Here is an 8,151-nt window from a genome sequence, read left to right on the forward strand (position 1 = left end):
AGTGTCGCAAGTCTAACTGGACTAGTTTTTTAATAAGTAACTATTTCTGCTTTCGTTTCGTTTGTGAGAAATTATTTTCTACATCTTAAAGGTATAAAAGTTACGGGCAAAGCTAAGCTTTTCCAGGTACTGTAAATAATATATTTTCTCCTGACCTTTGTCCGGAGAAGTGCAAGCTGTGTAGCCTTAATTACCTAAGCGGGATTCTTTATTCTTAGACTGCGGAGAACCTACTACCAAATTTCATAGAAATATTATTGCAGTTGTGGAGGTGAGACGGCACTATATGCCCCAATAGCGCTGTCTCGCTCGCACACCACCAACAATTTTACTTTATGAGCCAATGGCAGGGCCCAGGATATTCCTCTCGTAGTTACCAAGTTTCCTTTGTAATAAATAACATATTTGCACTATTCTTGTACTTTTACTTTGCTAAGTTATGACGGCAGTTTATTTTATCTGCTTCTCGGTAATTTAAGAGATTAAATGTGAATACACGTCCTGCTAGATTATAGGTATTAACTATAATCTAAAAACAAATATTTTATGAATACGCACACATTTAGCGTTTTGTTATCCATATAATCCATAGCAACATTATGAATATTATACGTAATTCGCATTATTTGTCGGCCTTTTACGCTGCAACCTAAACTGTTAATAAAATTTGAATGTTAGGGAAAAAGCTTCGAACAATTGGACCTTCAGATTTGACTGGTCGAATGTACTGAGGACCTCGTGTTAAGGCGAGACTTCTAAAGGCCTATGCATGTAGTAGACCGTAACAGATCAACTTGATTGGATAAATTCCCATCCATTCCAATCAAACAGCGAGCACAAATATTCACGAAATAAAATGCAGAAATTTAAAAAATAAACATAGCTGCATCCACTGAAAACAAAACGACTGTAAGCGAAATAACTTTTATTCTTCTTCGAATTCAAGTTTCGAAACTGCGTTTAAGAACAACCAGTACATTTGTTATTCGAAGTTAAAAATAAAAATGTTAAGAGAACCAGGCAAAAGAGCAATAACAGGGCAAGTTGTGGGACTGGCAACGCTTTCAAACTTCGCCCATAACGGCCTTCCGCGATTAAAGTAATATCCTGCTAAGTTGGCGACTGCACCCTCTTGCTTAGCCTACGAGTACGTAACCTACTCCAAATCATAAAACACAAATACGATGTGAGGGAGAGAGGTCGGTTATGTAATACTGATACTTGGTTTCGAAGTAAATTGTTTGCAACACAGCAATATATTAAAAAGAAAGTAGTCTTATAAATCCCGACGCAAAAAGAGGGGTGTTATAAGTTTGACCGCTATGGCACCGTAGCACGTAAACGGGTTAACACTTTGGATGTGGTTCTTGGACATGATCTGCCAAAATCGGTCCTTTTTTAAGTGAGGTGTAACCGCTATGTTTGTGTTTTTGTGAAACCGTAGCTAATAAACGGGTGAATCGATTAGGATTCGGCGTTTTTTCAGCAAATATTGTTGTATGTAGGTGTGCTATAGATTTGTTGTAGGATTATAACCTTACTACGGGAACTTTTGCATATAGCGAGTAATAGACATACTTACATTATTAAGGGCCTTTTTTTCAATCGTCAGATAACTTTTATTCGACGAATATGTTTGACGTTTTGACAGCTTTTGTGTAGAAAATATGTCAAACATTTATTCCTCAAATAAAAGTTATCTGACGATTGAAAAATCGGGCCAAGAAAGATAAACCTAATTGTACATTGTTGAACAAAATGCAACATATTAATAGATAATGGTTGAAATTTGCGTTCTCAACTTTAAATTAACAACACCAGTGGTAATTACATGAAAATTAAAATGAGAAGGCTTTTTAACAATAATAATATGTAATATCTCGTATCAGTAAGTGGGTAAACTGTAATTAAAATACACAAAGTGAACAAAGGGCTTTTCAATTAAAACGGGTTAAATTAAAACCATGTGAACTTTCAAAGTCGTTTGGCTTATAATTATAGACACATATAAACATTACACATACTACTCACGATATTTTGGTGGTTTAGGTTTTGTTGTCTCAAAAATATTGTTAGTTCTTTTAGTAAACTATTTTCTGCGTAGCTCTTATACTGATGTACCGATATGGATGAGTTTTTTTAATTAGAAAGATTTGTTGTTCTTATGCATATTGTACCAAAATTGGTTCAGCCGTTTCAAGACCATGAGCAATTTTATAAGTGACGTGAAAATACTATGAAGAAACTAAACAGAAACGCTCAAAGTGTGACCCTCTAATCACATTTGAATACAACTTCTCTTATATCTTAATCTTGGGATCGAATGCCTCATAGTTTACACAAACAGAGCACAAATACCCTCAGCTTAGGGTTTAGGCACTCCGAAATCCGTTCGAATTACAATAACCAATAACTATATAATACGCGTAATGTATGTGTGTATGTACATATGTATAGTGACGTCACTTTGTCAATAGTTTGTGTTCATTAGTGATGTAACTGAATTAACGTGTGTTAACGCTGTGGAGTATTTGTTTAATCACTTATAAAATATATCTGTTTGTAATGTAAAATTATATTTAGTTCATAAGATTATTTAAACGTTTTCGATGCCGCGATATTATAAACCAGCATTGTATTCTTTTTTCTCTTGCTAAATTTTGGCTTTGCGGCTTTATGTATATATTTATATGCACAAGGTGCTGGTTCAATACCAAAGCAAGTCAAGTAGCAATGTATCACTTTCATCGTCCGCAGACAAACCGATAAACCGGTTTTGTGGAGCACTACATATTGTAATTGTATATTTAACAAATAAAAATAAATAATCTTTTTAAAAAGTCAGGATGTCAGTTAAGGTAATTGCCTACCCGCATTAACCTACTGTAGAATTTATCAATGCTGAAGTCTTTAATCAAAATCAAAACTAGAAGGTTTTTTTATTTTTTAGTTCGACTATGCAGTTCTCCAGGTTCTTTTTAAACGTTGCAAATAACTCTGGGGTTCCAAATTTCGTATATAGAAAAAGCCCTGAGCCCAACAGTGGGATGTAAATAGGTGCATTTTTTTGAAGGTTTGTGTCTTTAAAAGGAAACTAAATCATTTGCTTATTATAAACAACTTTGTTTTCGGAGTGAAGTAAAATTTAAAAATACAAATTTCGTTTGAACGAGATAATTTATTAATAGTAAAACTATAATTAAAACTGACAATTCAATTACATGACATTTAAAGTGAAAAGTAAATAACGCTTAAAATATGTCTGTTTATTTACAGCGTAAGCTTAAAAATATCTCCATGCATATCAAAGTTCAATCATTTGTAGAACTGACTGCTCAATATTTTGGTATAGGTAATTGAATATAAATATAACAATCTATACTTCTATACTAATATATACAGCTGGAGAGTTTGCTTGTTTGTTTAAACGCGCTAATCTCAGGAACTACTGGTTCAAATTGAAAAAATATTTTTAGTAATGTTTGTGTTGAATAGACCATTCATCGAAGAAGGCTTCAGTTTGATATATCATCACGCTGCGACTAATAGGAGCAAAGATACAATGGAAAATGTGGAAAAAACAGGAATATTATTCATTCCGATCAAAAATTCCTAACTTATATCTTCTAACCACGCGGGCAACAGCTAGTTAAATATAAAACTAAAAAAAAACAAACCGTTCAACATCGGAAGCGATCCGTTATGTAGTATACTACATTATTATATAGTTACTATAAATATATGTTCATGGTCCCACCATGAAAACCTGCACATCTAACTTCTTTATAAAATAATGTAGAGAAAATTATTAAAACAACTATTCGTAGGTTTTGTATAATTATCCACGACGTTAAACAAAGAACAACAGTTTGTGGAGTTTCTTAGCAAACTTCAAGTCTTTTGGATGTGTATAAAGTTTACTATGGGGCGTTATTATTGTATACGAGGCGAGTGTGACTTTAGCGCAGTGGGAACTTTCATTGGTATAAGCCACAGATTTAAATTAACAATATTCCTTCTGAGTTTCGTGGAAATGGATTGGATTATGCCGCATATTTAATTTACTTAACCCCTTTAAGGCATTAGCTTTTCAATGGAAATAAATAATGTTATACTAGTATGTCTGTAATTTTATTTGCTTTTAACATTAATATCTTGTTTGGCAATGTAATTACCAGATTGTCAGACTCAAAATTATTTTCCTTATTAACATCGCAGGCCATGTAACTTTATCAAGGTAGAGTAGCGTATTCAATGCAAAATAATGTTAAATTTAAAAGCGCTGTTTAACAGAAAATTTATATTAACAGCTGTCCAACGTAAAGAGGAAAAATGTAAGCGACACCCCACAACATGCCATCGACGTCGTTACCGCATAATATAGTGTCGACATTCTGCAAACACTCTCTGACAACACTGCAAATAAGACCCCTATTATGACGTAGGAAAGCAGCGTGGCATGTAAATGAAGGTTATACAGGCACCGCCTAAAATATCAGAGCAATTTGACAACGCAACCCGTTTCAGTCAAACGATTCACAATGCGGAACGAGTGAAATGTTGCCAATAAAAAAGGTCAAATGGATGGCCCGGAGCTCGGTTTTCAATATCTCACGGTGGCAGGTAGAAGGGCGAACTTTGGGGGGACCTGTCGGATACATCCTCATTTCGTCTGTCAATCGCATGTTTCTACTGAGAATCAAATACAATAGACAAAGTTTATGTTAAAGTTGATATTAACTGTCAGTTCCTTGAAAATTCGACGATTTGAAGTTTGTTGTTTTATTTGTATCGCACGTGTATTCTTAGTTTTATAAAGCTTGGTCTTCGGTGGTATGATGGTACATGAAGTATATAATTAGTAAGTAATTATTTCCTACAATTATTGAATGTCGATGACACCGAATGAACTTTAGTAAAAAGACAATGGTTAAGGTTATTAATACGAGTTCAGCAGTTTTATAAAAATGTTATCAATCACAATGCTATCCAAATGACACTAGAAGCTAGAGAAGAAGAGCTTTAAGGCTGTAACTTGGATTTTAGTATTTTTAGTTTAAGAGAGGAAAAAAGTACCAGTTGGCAAACGCAAGTATATTCAAACTGTAAGTACTTACAACGATTAAAATTTTAAAATCTGATTTTTGACTTTTGAAATTTGTTCACATAAAAATCTGAACGTTTGCCGATAAAGCTTTAATTCAAAAGTCATTTATTAAAACGATTCTTCGACAAAAGCTCTTAGTAATTGAAAGAAAATGGTCTGCGTCTACTTAAGAATAGTTTTGCCTCTTAACGTTTATTGTTAATGCATTTACGAATCATCTCTGAGAGCTTGGAATTTAAGACGATTTATTTATGATCGTCTTAAATTGCTTTTTGTAGCACAAACAGCCCTCAAAATATTGATGTTTCTTTTGTTTATTTTACCCATTTTACGTATTATTAGTTTTCAAGATTTTTAACTACTACAAGTTTTTTCTAAGACCTTAAGAACTTTAATCCTTTGTTGCGGGGGTTTCACAAACAATTAAGACACATGCATTGACATTCAAGAGAAGATGTAGAACACTAAAGTTTTATAAGTTTTTTTAAGTCATGCATAAACACATAATTTAATATTCTGGTTTAGTTCAAATGACTAAAAAGATATTCGTTTTTTGTTTTGGGTGTATATATATAGGTATACATCTTCATATGTTCAAACTTTAATGTGTTCTCAAGGTGAGTTCACTGCGTTCAAATTTTACATTACAACCTTCATTTTACAAAGTCAGCTATTTTTTTCATTAAGGCCTCTTTGTCACTTTTCAAGAGACTATACTTATGTGGTCTGACATACAGAATATACTTTCTATCTATCTATATATTATACCATTACCTACTATATAATTAACTTGCCACCCAATTAAGCGTGTTCAGTTGTTTACAATAAGCGCTTATTCTCCGAACTACATTTCACCGTACTAAGTTGTAATGTCCAATGCTTATATTGCCAATAGCCATTCCGCTGACGTTCGGACAGACCACTTCAGATACAGATAACTGTCTGCCGCATTCAACTATATTGTGTTAGCTTATTAAAACGTTTAGACCAGTGTAGAGTTAGAACACAGTGCCAATATAATACTTACCTATATATAATCTGTTTAAAAACCAATATGCCGAGTGAGAAATCGTAAACAGTTATAAATTGGACTATCCCTAGAAATTCTTTAAGTATATTTTGGACCTAAATCATGAATAAGTTGCTTTAAAAAACTATAGCTTGTGCACAGAATATATGATTTCTCCATATACATGTTTTTACGTAATCGTCAATTTTTTGAGAGCCCTTTTTTACATATTTCTTCCCATGCATAGAATTAGTATTTATATGAAAAGGATCTGTGTAAAACTATGTCTTTATACTCCCAATGAACGTGCAAATTAGTAGATATACTATAATTAGTATTGATAGTACAGTCACCGAACATGTAAGGCTTATTCATACCTATGCTAATTCCCCAAACGTTGTTTATAGAGAGTAAATGTTTTTCCTCTTGAGAAACGTATATTTGGGTGAACGTTTAATATTTGACTTGATTGCGGAGCGACTTAATGGAAACCCCAAATTCAGTGTAAACGATACAGATTTGTTTATGACGCGTTAAGACGAAATCTGAAGGGAAGCATTCAGGATATGCGGTACAGTTTGCAGTGGCTCTCCGAAACTAATCCAGTTTGAACAGTTACAGCTAACGGAATCTGTGTATCGAAGTCTATCAAGACCATCGAATGGTCGTTGCCATGAGAATAGCTCCTACGAGCTGCAATGTTGTAACTCCTAGACAGCACATAAATAATTTTGCACAAACCGGCTCCTATTATGTAGATTCGAGTGAAATCTTAACAAAACTGTTCCGATGAAGTAGAAATGTTATTAATAAGCAAAGGTCTTTAAAGGATATTCAGATAGCTATCTACAAGCATAGAACCTCTTTACACATATGAATAACACCCTCGTTTACCTGCAAAACGATATTGAAAATCGGGCAGGCGATCCGTTCTACCTTTTTTTATTATTGGAGCGTTTCACTTGTTCCGCATTGTTGACTCTGCGTTGACTCATTTTTATATCTTAAAAAAACTGAATGATGTATTTACCGAAGTGATTTTTTCCTAAAAATTTTGCCGACGCTCGTTATAAACACTCGACGGGGTTCGAGTTTCCTGAGAGTAACAAAAGAAACTCGTCTGTAATATTTGCTTGTGCCCCTTTGACTCAATCCGTCTTTCTCGTATGAATGTCGTAGTTAATTTAAAAATCGTTAATTTGATTGGGATTCGCGGAGAGGTTCAGGGTGGAACATATGAAAGCAAGGGCCGCGCTTTGTCGGGCCATATAAAAGAAGCAGGTGCGTAAAGGTAAATTTCTGCCAAACGGGAAAAATTCCTTACAAGAGACGCGAAAGGAAAGGCATTTCTAATAAACACAGGTTTACTTTCCGCCATCTTCTGGAAAAGTTAAGTGAATTTTTGTAAAATTACTTAGGAAATAGAAGTAACAAGGTTGGACAATTTATTTTCTGTTTTCATTTCAAAGGAGTTATTGTTTTGTCGTTTGATATACGAGGTAGACGTATTGAAAGATGTCGCCGGAGTCGCAGCCAGCGGTGCGGTAAGTATTCGTATACAAGTAGAGAGGTAGGTGGTAGTAATTGCGACGGTGCAGTCGAGTGCGACATCAGTAATTGCTCGGCAGGGGACAGTGACAGTCGCCTGATGAATGGAGCCAGTGGAAAATTCACTACGCGGAAAAACTCTAGACATTTCTGTAAATTAAAACTGTAGCACGGGCCTGATCTTGTTATCTACCTAGTTGCCGGTCGTTTGTTTCAGATTCTTTTATTTTTATGACACAGAGCCTTAGACATGACTGTTTAACGATGGAAAAAGATTGCACATGGATTTCAGGTTTTTCCTACATAGCATTTCTACCTACAAAAGCTTTTATTGTACTAATCAACGTTGTAATAATCATTACGTTTATTAGTAGTTATGAGAGTCGAATTGCCAATTTAACCAATAATAACATGTCATGAAAATTACGTGCGGCAATTTGCTACAAAGCCGTCATGTACAATTGTTCGTGTTTGGTGGTGTGCTCTT

This window comes from Trichoplusia ni, chromosome 3, assembly GCF_003590095.1.
Source record: "Trichoplusia ni isolate ovarian cell line Hi5 chromosome 3, tn1, whole genome shotgun sequence".
Taxonomy (NCBI): domain Eukaryota; kingdom Metazoa; phylum Arthropoda; class Insecta; order Lepidoptera; family Noctuidae; genus Trichoplusia; species Trichoplusia ni.